The 13,294-nt window shown below is 43.1% G+C and overlaps 2 long non-coding RNA genes across 2 annotated transcripts; one reads left to right on the plus strand and one right to left on the minus strand.

Annotated features, from left to right (window-relative positions):
* The first annotated feature begins 241 nt into the window (after window positions 1-241).
* Window positions 242-12,780, plus strand: LOC108270357 (uncharacterized). Its single transcript, XR_001813680.3, has 3 exons — window positions 242-601; window positions 8,662-8,967; window positions 9,511-12,780. It is a non-coding gene; the product is annotated as an uncharacterized LOC108270357 (long non-coding RNA).
* LOC108270358 (uncharacterized) lies at window positions 7,517-8,663 on the minus strand. Its single transcript, XR_001813681.3, has 3 exons — window positions 8,558-8,663; window positions 8,208-8,385; window positions 7,517-8,109 (listed from the first exon to the last, which is right to left on the minus strand). It is a non-coding gene; the product is annotated as an uncharacterized LOC108270358 (long non-coding RNA).
* Window positions 12,781-13,294: the final 514 nt, after the last annotated feature.

Consider the following 13,294-nt stretch of genomic DNA (forward strand, 5'->3'; position numbering starts at 1 on the left):
TTGTGTGAGTGTAATTTAATTCCATTGCTTTCATGGAAACCTCTTTTCAAGATATGAGTTGTTTCATTAGCTTGAAAGAGAGTTTGAATCTCAGCTGTGTGTCCGAGGAAGCATGATACGTATACTTGTTGAAGGTTACAATCTTCAACAAGTGTAATCTTCAACAAGTGTCCGTGTCATGCTTCCTCGGACACACAGCTGAGATTTAAACTCTCTTTCAAGTGAGTCTGTCAAATCAACTGTCAATTAGAAGGTAGAGCCATTGTAACCAATGTTAGGTGAACTTTGTTAGGTGAAAAATGGAGCCCAAAGAGTTGTGTCTTAGTTATCTCTGAACCAATTTATCTGACTCATTGTGAAGAGAAATTTCCATCAGTAACACAAACACACTCAGATACAGAGTTTGACGTCTACCCCCTCGCACCTGCTGCTGCACTGATTAGAGCAAATGATTATGATTCAATCAGTGGAGTGGAACTTGACTCACATAATTATCAGAATTTAGAAATACTCTTGTATGTGTGTTTTCTCACACAACAACTCCATTTACCCGGAGGCCTTGAAGATTACTCCAGTATTACAATGTGTGGAATTTTTCTAGGTATGTTTTATGTTTTTCACTACCCATCCTCATTCCCTATCAGTGATAACACAACTTACTGTCATAGGTAAACAGTGACTTGCAGGAACCACTAATGATGTTTCAGTTGGCACAAAAACTTACTAAACAACATTCTCTTCTTCTCTTCCTTGTTGTTTATAGCCATTAGAGTAATAACTGAGCATAATATTCGGAAATTGAGCTTAGAAAATTAGCTCTGTACTATTTGACTTACACAACATAACACAACTCAGTACCGCCCTTCACTCAGCCACTCAATCAATCAGAGAGCACAGCATGACCACTGATCCAGCACGCTGCTCCTCCCTTTGTTTCTCTTTTTCAGGGTCTGCTTGCTGGTACTGGAGCGATACATGATAGAGGTTAACTCCGTAGGTGCTGGTTTAGTGAAGACAGGGAATCATGGGCTTTTCAAATATGGAGCACAAATGCCACCTGGCGGATAAAAAATGAACAACAACTTATCGTGCACTCTTTTTCTGGCTCTGAGCAGTGGACACCAAGAGCCATAGTCAATGACCACTCATCTGTAAAACCATTCATCTCTGTTTATAAATTAAGTATATAAATAAGTGATGTTTTTCAGGAAGTTGTTAGTTGGATCAATCAAACCTACATAATATATTCATCTTTGTTTATTATCATCTATATATAAATTCAGTGAGGTTCTGAGAGACCATCCTACACCAACTTTCAACACACACTATCTCAGTGTGAGAGTGAAGAGTTTCACAGGGGTATAAATATGAGGTAACACAGGCCAAATTCCTTTAGTCATTCATAACAATGGGTAAGACCAAGGAATATAGCTGTGATGTAGATGAAGATAAGATAAGATAAAACTTTATTGATCCCAAAAAACAGATAAGAAAGAATACACATTAAATAGGAATAGAATAAAAGAAATGTCTAAAAATATTTATAATAGGAATAGAAAAATAAGAATAATAGTAGTAAAAAAAATAATGGTAATATGTACACTATGAACACCTCAACGTATGTACAGATGAATAAGAATACAAATATATACAGATGAGTAACACCTCGTTTATGTACAGATAAATGACAAATGGAATATTGTACAGTTCACAGAAGAAGTGGCTATAAGAAAATAGCACAAGCAGTGAAAATGCCCATTTCCTCCATCAGGGCAATAATTAAGAAGTTCCAGTCAACTGGAAATGTTATGAATCAATCTGGAATTGGACGTGTGTCTGTATTGTCTCACCGCACTGTGAAGAGGATGGTTTGAGTGGCCAGAAAATCTCCAAGGATCACAGCTGGAGAATTGCAGAAGTTAGCTGTGTCTTGGGGTCAGAAAGTCTCCAAAACTACAATCCAAATTCACCTACATCCCCACAAGTTGTTTAAAAGGGTTTCAAGAAAAAAAGCCTCTACTCTCATCCAAAAACAAACTCAAGCATCTTCAGTTTGCCAGACACTACTGGAACTTCAAATGGGATCGGGTTCTATGGTCAGATGAAACCAAAATACAGCTTTTTGACAAAAAACACCAGAGGTGGCTTTGGTGCACACAGAGAGGTAGCCATATGGAAAAGTACCTCATGCTCACGGTTAAATATGGTGGTGACTCTTTAATGTTTTGGGGTTGTTTCTCTGCCAGAGGACCTGAACATTTTGTTAGGATACATGGCATCATGGACTCTATCAAATATTAACAGATATTAAATGAAAACCTGACTGCCTCTGCCAGAAAGCTTAAAATGGGCTGTGGTTGGATCTTCCCACAGGACAATGATCCAAAGCATACATCAAAATCACCATAAAAATGGTTTATTGACCACAAAATCAAGGTTCTGGCAGGGCCATCCCAGTCCCCTGACTTGACACCCATAGAAAACCTGTGGGGTGAACTGAAGAGGAGAATTCACCTGCGTGGACCTCGAAATTTGAAGGATCTGGAGAGATTCTGTATGGAGGAATGGTCTCAGATCCCTTGCCATGTATTCTCCAACCTCATCAGGTATTATAGGAGAAGACTCAGAGCTGTTATCTTGGCAAAGGGAGGAAACAAAGTATTGACTAAATGGGTGCCAATAATTGTAACAACGCCAGCATGCATAACTATTGCATTATGGTGATGTATCATAATCACGTGAGGATGCAAGCTGGCAGTGTTTAAATTAGTCCAACATGACCTTGTAAACTAATAAGTTTTTTTTGTTGATGTCAACTTGATGTTATTGTAACATTTAAATGTACTGAAGTGAGGTTAATTGGCACAATTAATGTTGCTCAATATATGCATAGAGGGGTGTACAGTCATCACGAGAGGGCACACTTCTGAGGAAAAAAAAAAAAGAAGAAAAAAAACTCATGCAGTGCCCCTCGTTTTGATTCTGGCCCATGCGCTATATATTTTAACTATATTCACCTCTGAAAGAATTGGAACTGCAAGGCCAATTAATTTGTTTTTGCTATACACTGAAGACATTTGGGTCATGTACGAAGACATGAAATATTCTAATTTTTTGAGATGCGCCTGTATGCTTTCACAATAAGTAACCCAGTCTTAGCTTCTTATGCTTGCCTTTTTCTTTTTGTGCTATACATAAGATTTTATCTTTTACCTTCAACAATTACTACTTACCTTCTACTTACTCTGCCTCTATTTGCTTCTCTCTGCTGCCTGTCTGTCTCTCTCCCATTTTCTCTCTCTCTCTCTCTCTCTCTCTCTCTCTCTCTCTCTCTCTCTCTCTCTCTCTCTCTCTCTCTCTCTCTCTCTCTCTGTCTTTCTCTTTTCCTTTCATTCTCTGGGATAACAGCTGTGGGACAGATGTGAAGACAGTTGCTCTCAAGACCAAGTTTGGCATTCTTTGCTGCTCAAAACACACTGCCCCATCAGCCAAGAAGCCTTTAGTTCTGAGTCATGCTAGCTCTTAGCAAATTATCAAGTAGTGGATTACATATTGTTGATTTAAACATGCACCATATCAGTCATTGAGATATCATTTGAGGATGTTTGGGATAGGAAAAAAAGAATTTAAAATAAATGCTAATGAGTTCTCATACTTAGGGGAAAAAATATATTTTAAAAATGGTTCTCAGTCTCCAGGAACTCCAACTGGATAAACAAAAAAGTTTTGCACAAGTCAGATAATGAATATAACCGATTCAAAAGGTTGTCATGTTTCATAATCAACTATTAAAGCCACTAGATTTAAAACTTGGTGGTGGATTATTGTTGTTTTTCCAGAGGTTTTGTGCCTAACGGTCCAAATGCTCTGAGGAAGATTGATTGCAGAGTTCCCTAAATTCAGGTGATTTTAGCTCATAGTTTTCTCAAACATACATCGCCCTCCACTAATATTGGCACGCTTGTAAATATGAGCAAAGAAGGCTGTAAAAAATTCTTTTTGTTTAAACTTTTGATCTTTTGGTCAAAAAATTCACAAAAATACTCTGCTCTCATGGATATCAAACAATTGAAAACACAACACAGGTTTACAAAAAATATCTTTGTTAAATATAGGTGTACAACAATTATTGGCACCCTATGAATTCATATGAGAAAAACATATTTGAAGTATATTCCCTTTGATATTTTAAAATTTTTAGTACACCTGGGTGACTAGGAACAGGAAATTGTTCAACCATGACATATATTAACACAGAATATAGCTGTGATGTGCGGCTGTGACAAAGTAGATCGTCACGCCGGCCGCGGCAGCACTGGTCTAAATAATACATAGTGCACCATTTCCACTTTACAGTTTCCCCTCAGTTATCATCTAATATGGCATACTGTTGATTGTATTTTGATTTTTATTATTATTTGTTATTTAATTAACGAGACATAATGAACAGGTGAAATTGATCAAGAAATATTGTAAGTAATACTTTGTACTTTCACATTAATACTTACTTGTTGATGCTTGGATCCAAAAGGGGGAGGAGTCATGGGTATTTAAAAGGAGTCCAAATTCACTGTTATAGAGAGTGAGTCTTTGGGCTGAACAAACCTGCTGTAGTGGTGCTGTGAGGAAGTAGTCTTACAAACGAGTATATAGTGGATATGTGTGAATATTTTAATAAATATACATATATTTTTCTTTTTCTGGTTTTTGTTTTGTAAATTGTTAGTACTTTGTTATTTTGTGGATAAATGTTTTTGTGCATTTCCTTTTTCTCGGACACTGTAAATAAACATCACATTGCACATCAGTGCTATTGGGGGCTAAGCTTTCATTTTTACCTTAACACAATTTCGGGTGAGATTGTTGAGTCCCACTATCTCACATTTGGTGGCAGGAGTGGGATGGCTTCCTGCAAGATGGTGTCGAGAGGCAAAAAGACCAGGAGGGGCTTACACTCTGAAGTGAAGGCTAAGATTAAGGAGGGTGCAACCTTGGACATGGTGGAGACTTCAAATGAAGAGGAGGTAGCTGAGGAATTTCCACAAGCTTCAGGCAAGTCTAGTGCATAGCAGTCCAGGTCAGGTGAAAAAATGGTTACCTTGATGTATGACTTCATGAATGCACAGCAGAAGAGAGAGGAGAGGTATCTTCTGAAGATCCAAGGTCTACGAGAGTCCATACTGCAGTCGATTCGACATGCAACAACTCCAACTCCGATCGCCACTGAGAGCCCAGGGATGGAACTGCCGACACCAGCACACCATAGATGGAAGGCCAACGCCGTCAATGGTTTTTCATGGGACACCCACTTACCCATGGTTCCTGCTCCAGAGAGTCAGCTCACACCACGAGACGATCTGAGGATGCCTGTCTTCCAACAGGGGGAGGACATTGAGAATTATCTTTGGCGGGTCGGGCGCCTGGCCAGGACCTGGAGGTGGCCTGAAGAGGTGTGGAGCTATCGACTCATCCCGCTGCTGACAGGACAGATGCTGGAGGCTTACCTAGCAATGGACGAGGAGCAAGCCAAGGTATACGATGATCTGAAGAGCCATCCCTGATGAGATCTTAACCGACCAGGTGACAAACGTCCACAGGGATGAGTGGTCCAATATAATTCCAAACTTTAGACTAATTGTGAAGATGACAATGGTTCCATCCATTTTCTGTACCACTTATCCTACACAGAGTCACAGGGAGCGTGGTGTGCGAGTGAACACACACTCGCACACCACGGACAACATAAATATGCCAGTAAGTCTACAGCACATGTCTTTGGATTGGGGGAGGAAACTGGAGTATCTGGAGGAAACCCCCAACACATGGGGAGAACATGCAAACTCGGAGGGCGGAGGCAGAAATCAAACTCCCAACCCCAGAGGTGCAAGCCTCCATGACCCTGAAGACAATAGTTTTGACAAAGAAATCTATTTAGCAGGAATAATGTATCTAATTAGGAATGTTTATAGATTTTTTTTTACTAAACCTGCACAGTGTCCTTATATGTTTAGGCTCAAAATACCAGTCACTGCAGCTTTTATTCATTTTTATTAAGGATGCCAATTTTGTTTTTGTCCTGTGTGCAAGCAGAACCAAACAAAGCACACAAGTATAAAGAGACATTACATGGCTTTCCTTCATCAGAGTCTGCGTTTCTCGATACTAAGAACATGTGATACTGGCTAGAAAGGAGCAGTGGGGAGCCTGATATGAAATAAACATTAGCGAGAGCCCTTTGTATGGTGTAAAAATCACTTGACTTGCTAGAGAGCACAGTTTTTCTTTTTCTGAATTTTTGACAAATATACCTTTTGCCTACAAAGCCTTCACTCGCTTTTTATTGTTTGTATAGCATTATTTCTAGAAAACTCTGCAGAGTCAACAGAAATAACTCTGGCGCCACGTTGTGGAAATTTTTGGTACGATGCAAGAAAAGATTTGAAGGGCACCATGTGTATAAACGAAACTGTTTACACACAAATCACCCTCTTTCTCTCGCTACACACACACACACACACACACACACACACACACACACACACACACACACACTTGTGCTCTAAATCAGAGCAATGTTTTCCTCAGTGGTTTTGCAGTGCTTTAGGCCTTCACCCCCACAAGGGATGACATCTGCAGGCCAGGCATTAATCACAACAGTGGAGCAGAGGCACACTGTAACCACACACACATACAGAGAGAGAGAGGGGGGGGGGGGGGGGGGAGTGAGGGATGGAGAATGTCTCTCTTGTCTCTCAAGACAAGGCTCCTTATGCTATATATGTATCTATTTCACCTTTTCCCCCACTGTCACTGTGAAAAGCATTAGGAGAATGTAGCATAAGGTAGAGCAGAAGTGGACATGTGTCAGTCCCCAGTCAGTGTTTTATTGCCAGTGCTGTAGTGAGGTCCCCATCTGAATGAATCAGCTTGTTTATACTACATTCAGACATTTATTAGGTCTATATTGGTCTTTCTCTGTCTTTCTCTCTCTCACTTTTCTCTTCATTAACATGCACACACAAATACATACACATTCTCATAGCAGACTTGTTTTCAGTACTGCACTCTATAAAGTGCACTGTTTTCCCTCTCTTTCCCTCAAGTGCTTATTCCATCTGTCTGGGTCTGCTAAAGCCATCATAGTGCTCACATCATTCCTCCCTTCTGCTCTCTTTTTTCTCTCTTTTTCTTTCACTCTGTGCCTATAACCTTTGGGCCATTGAAATTTGGTACTTGTAATAGCTGCAAAAAGCTTCAAATGATACACTACATGAAAATGAATAATTACACAATGTGTCATTCTCTTCCAGATAGACGGGTCTGTCAGATGGAGGGACTTTTCCAGTTTAGCTACCTTGTTCATCGGTTGTACAGCCAAATGGTGGACACTGACATACTGCTACTGAGAAGGATTAGTATCGCCACACAGGCTGGCATTGGGTTCAGGGAGAGTAGCAGCAAATCTGAACCAGCAGGAGACTGACAAAGTGAAAGAGTTGAGAATAGAGATGCTGAAGATCTGTGTGGGCCGTAACACACCCACTCATCACTTTAGCTGTGCACACACGGCTGTCACTAGTACAGTGAAAGATGGTGGCAATTCTAGCTCTCATCGTTAGAGGGAGGGAACCACAAAAATTCCAATAGAATGTCTGACTATATTTAATGTACAAAAATGCAATATGAAATTAAAAATGGTTTGGGGGTCCAAAGTAATATTCTTTCAGGGGGCCAGAATTCCTGGCTATGTCACCTGCATCCATATACACAGTGTTGCTGCAAAAAGTACCATAGAAGTATGTCAAATTATTCGTATACACAACCACGAATAATTACAAAGATATACAAAGATATACAAACACACGCTTGCTTATACTTTAATTGTCCATTTATCAGGTACACCTACCACATTGGCACGCTTTATACAAAGTGTACAAGTACTGGGCACATTATTAAACATGTATATACTACAGTGTTGAGAATATTTCAAAATCCTAGCAATCCTTCTGTGACTCACACACAGTGGTCTTCTTTCATTAATGGCTGCGTTAGATGGTGACATATTGTGTATACACTACATATTGTGTATACACTTGTCTGTAGATGTCCCTGAGAAAATGACCAGTACATACAGTTAGGTATACCTAATAAACATGCATTTCAGTGTAAATGTAACCCAAAGCAGTGGAAGTTCACAAAGCACTCACCAATCTATGGGTAGTATAGTACTATGACCATGTTCTTTAGTATCTCTCCGATTCCAAATACAGACCAAACTCTATGTCAGTGGTGTAAAACATATAACCTGATGCCAGGACCAACCCAATAATCTGGCCCACCAAATGAATTTAGAATCTGTATTGTAAATTACAGTTGTCTTGTGGGCTGTAATGAAATAGTAGAGATTTAAAAAATAATTACTCTCTGTTACTCCACTAGGTGGCAAATCCAAGCTACCAATAAAATGCGCTAATTCTTCATTAGCAAGCTAAAAATGTGACATGTAACTGTCATGGTCCGGGCTGGAGCCTTGTTTGTTTCCCTGTTTTTCCCTTACCCGGTTTCCAGTGAGTCCTCTCCCTCTAATTTCTGTTTGTGTGTGTGTGTTTGTGTGTGTTCGTGTGTGTTTGTGTGTGTTTGTGTGTGTTTGTGTGTCCTTAGGCGTGGTGCGCAACCTCTCGTCCTTCATTAGACTCACCTGCTTCTCATCTACTGACCTCATCGGCAGCGTATATAAACCCCGTTTCTTCAGCGGCCCTGCCCTAAATGGTGCACTTCATGTGCACTTGTGTCTTCATTGAAGCCCGTACTGCTGCAGGCTCAGGGCAGATCACTACCCAAAAGTCCTTGTGACAGACCGATCAGAAAGCATAGGAGGAGTTTCGTTGACACAGGAAGCGGAGGAGTAGTTTCGATTGCAGGTTTTAGCCAATGACAGATGCATGATAGAGAAGAGGATTTTTAAGTGTAAGTTTTTGTTTTAAAATTTAACAGTGATTTACAATGCAATTGAACTGAAGCTCTAACTTTTAGTAATATTTCATTATATAGCTTGAAGTGAAATTATTGGCAATTAAAATGGAATGGAACTTCAGGCTATGATCATTGTCAATGGTTATCTGATAAAAATGATGCTGATGTCTCTGCATAGCAAGCCTCTGGCTATAGCCACAGTGAAAACAACAACAATCGGCAACATCTTACTCTTTCCGGCATCACAACGTTGAGTCCGTCACATTGATTAATAGCACCATCGCCCTCGTAGATTCACGCCTTAGAGCCCCATAGCTGACATCACCAAAGTGTAGACTTGGAAGAGGGCCACAAGGGCAGAGTGTGTTATTTTGGAAAGGGCCAGCCACTTATCGCCAGATTGTTCCGACCTTTCAGTGCGGTAACTTCTGGCTCTACTCACATTTTCTTACCATGTCAGTGTTCAACATTGTTTCCACTCGTCATGTTTCACTGTGCTCTTGTGCTTGTATTTGTGTTTGTCTTCTAATGTTCCAGGTCCACTGCTCTGGCTTCCTGCTGTTCACTCCCGGCTCACTTCCTGCTATGACCAGCCCAGCCTCGTCTTCCCTGTGGCACTCCTGCTCTGCACTCAGCACTCACGTGTTCCACGTGGTGCATTGGTTGTGCACTCGACTCGAATCCTGACCCCAACTACACATTATCACATTCCTTTCACACTCCAGCTCCCTTCAATAGATCCTGTTTACCTTCAGTCCTTGTGTGTTTTCTGTATTTGGGTCCCCTGATCTCTGTGTTCATCATAACAGAACAATCTGGCCAACATGGACCCAGCAGACCCAGCCCTGTCCCATCAGGGCACCCACCTGGATCAGCATGAATTAAAGCTCTGTGAACTCACTGAGAGCCACCAGGCCATGCTGGACCAGCTCGGGCTCCTCACCCAGCAACTTAACAGCATCCTGGCCTAACCGGTCCAGTCTGCCTCCTTTCCCTGTCCACCATGGAGCGAAGCCCACGTCCCAGATCCCGACCCCTATGCAGGTGACCTAGGGAGATGTAGATCCTTAATCCTTCAATGTTCCCTCATGTTTGTTCAGCATCCTTACACCTATGGCAATGATGAAGCCAGGGCAGCCTATATCATGGGGCTTCTTATGGGAGATGCCCTAACCTGGGCCACCTGGGATATGCTGCCACCTCTGTGGTCCGCTCTCTTTTCCTTCACCACAGAACTTAGTAAGGTTTTCAACAACCTCATCCAAGAGAAGGAGGCCGCCAAGCGCCTGCTTTCCCTGTGCCAGGGGCCTTGCAGTGTGGTCGAGTATTCTGTGAAGATCTGTGTCTTGACTGCCTAGTCTGGGTGGAATGAGGAGGCGCTCCAGGGAGTTTTCCTGAATGGACTCAGTGAGCAGGTGAAGGATGAGCTTGTCATGAAAGATGAGTCAGATTTCTATTGATTCTATTGAAGATTTCAGATTTCTATTGCCATCCGGTTGGGTAACCACATGCAGGAGTGGCACAGAGAGAGAGAGCCAGCCAGTCTCAAGCCGCTTCTCTTCCTCTCCATTTGCCCACCAATCCAGCCTCTGAGTCTCAGCCCAGTCATTGAGTCCCTTCCAGTTCCCCCTCGTCTGCAGAAGAACCCATGCAAGTAGGCTGGGCCTGGCTAACCCCGGCTGAGCATGACTGCTGGTTCCAGGTTGGTGAATGCATCTACTGTGGCCCATCAGGCCACTTCATTGCCACCTGTCCTCTTAGTCCAAAGGGGGGGGAGGGGGGGCTTTCCAGTAGAAAGGGAGTTACTGGTGAGTCGAACATCTTCCTGTCCTATCTCCAAATTCCAGCCACCCTGCGCCACAAACAAATCTCCATCCCCCTACTTGCACTGGGTGACTCAGGTGCTGAGGACAATGTTCTGGATCTGGATTTAGATTCCCAATCTGGCCTCCCTCTGGAACCTCTGGACCACTCAAACACCCCCCCCACCCCAGGTTCTCTCGGGTAACCACCACGAGCAGGTATTCCCTTGGTTTTGATACACTCCTGGTTAACCAAACACAACCCCCAGATAGACTGGTAAGCCAGAAGGGTTAGCTCTGGAGGGTTAACTGGAGCCCGTTCTGCCACTTCTCGTGTCTGAAATCTGCCGTTCCAACCATTACGTCCACTAAAGTACCTCCGACCCTACACCTTCCAGACCACTCATCTGTGCCCTCCTGTGTATCTTAACCTGAGAGAGGTCTTCCTCAAGGACCGGACCCTCTCACTATCACCTCACCGCCCATACGACTGCACCATCGACCTTCTTCCTGGGGCCTCTCTGCCATCCGGTCAACTGTACAATCTGTCCCATCCTGAGAGAGAGGCCATGGAGAGATACATTCATGAGGCACAAAACCCTCCATCTTTGTACCGATTACCAGGCCTTAACAACATCACCATTAAAAATAAGTACCCGCTGCCACTCCTCAGCTCAACCACTGAGCCTCTGCATGGAGCCACAGTGTACACCAAATCGGACCTGTTTAATGCATACCGTCTGGTCAGGCTCAGAGAATGGTACAAATGGAAGACATTTCTACCATTGGGCCACTTTGAATACTTGGTAATGCCATGTGACCTTAACAATGCCCCAGCGGTCTTCTGAGCCTTAGTTAATGACATCCTCTGAGATTTTACTGAACTGTTTTGTCTTCGTTTACCTGGCCGACATGTGTTAAGCACATCCTTCACGTCTGTCAGGTCCTTCAGAGACTGCTTGAGAACCACCTATTTGCCAAAGCGGAGAAGTGCGGGTTCCATGTGAACTTGGTCAGGTTCCTGGGGATTGTCATTAAGAATGGCCAGGTGAGGACCGGTACAAAGAAGATCCAGGCTGTCATCGAGTAGCCAAGGCCTACCACCTAGAAGCAGCTTCAATTATTCCTGGGGTTTGCTAACTTTTAACGCTGATTAATTCAAGACTACAGCTGAGTCGCAGCGCCCCTCACTAGGCTCACCTCTACTTCTACTCCCTTTGTGTGGACCCCTGAGGCCGAGTATACCGTCACCAAAATTATGGAACTGTTCACCTCAGCCCCCATGTTGATCCAGCCTAATCAGTACCAACAATTCATTGTAGAGGTGGACACCTCTGACTCAGGTGTGGGTGCAGTGCCCTCCCAATGATCTGCCCCTGACCAGAAACTTCACCCCTGTGCCTTATTCTCTCATTATCTCTCCACAGCAGAATGCAACTATGATGTGAGGAATCGTGAGTTGCTAACCATGAAGTTAGCCTTGGGGGAGTGGAGGCACTGGCTTGAGGGGGCTGAGCAGCATTTATTGTATGGACCAACCATAAGAACTTGGCTTACATCCAAACTGCCAAGCACCTCAACTCCCGTCAGGCATGCTGGGACCTGCTCTTCGGGCAGTTCAACTTCATGATCACCTACTGTCCTGGTTCCAAGAATGCTAAGCCCGATGACCTCTCTCACCAGTTCACTTCAGAAGAAGAGGACACCTCTGACCCTGACACCATCCTCTCTTTGGCCTGCATAGTGAGGGCAGTCACAAATGGAGATTGAGTCCATGGTCCGGAAAGCACAACTCACCCAACCCGACCCAGGTAATGGGCCCCCTGGTTGCTTGTTCATCCCCGGCATGTTCCCAGGTCCTCCAGTGGGTTCCCTGTTCCTGGTTCACCTGCCACCCTGTTGAAATAGAACTTCTGTTGGCATACAATGGACACTGACACCCGAGCCTTTGTCGCTGCCTGCACCATACACTCCAGCTTCCTTCAATAAATCCTGTTTACCTTCAGTCCTCTTGTGTGTTCTGCATTTGGGTTCCCTCGTCTCTGTGTTCATCATAACCATAACCCCAACTAAGTCCATTTTCCAATTTCAGTTTGAGGTTGTAATACTGTAACATGTAGAAAAGTTCAAAAGAGGTAGATAGTTATGCAAGGAACTGTATGGTAAAACAATGATTTGGAAAAAATAATTCTTGGTAATGAACTGCAAATCATTGTTTTTAAGTGATGTACACCAATCAGCCATAACATTAAAACTACTGAGAGGTGAAGTGAATAACACTGATAATCTCATTACAGTGGCACATGTCAGGGGGTGGGAGATATTAGGCAGCAAGTGAACAGTCACTTCTTGAAGCTGATGTGTTGGAAGCAGAAAAATGGGCAAACATAAGTATCTGAGACACTGAGACAAAGGGGCCAAATTGTGATGGCTAGACCACTGGGTCAGAGCATCTCCAAAATGGCAGGTTTTGTGGGGCGTTCCCGGCATGCAGTGGTTAGTACCTACCAAAAACGCCC

This window comes from Ictalurus punctatus, chromosome 9 (genome assembly GCF_001660625.3).
Source record: "Ictalurus punctatus breed USDA103 chromosome 9, Coco_2.0, whole genome shotgun sequence".
Classification (NCBI taxonomy): Eukaryota; Metazoa; Chordata; class Actinopteri; order Siluriformes; family Ictaluridae; genus Ictalurus; species Ictalurus punctatus.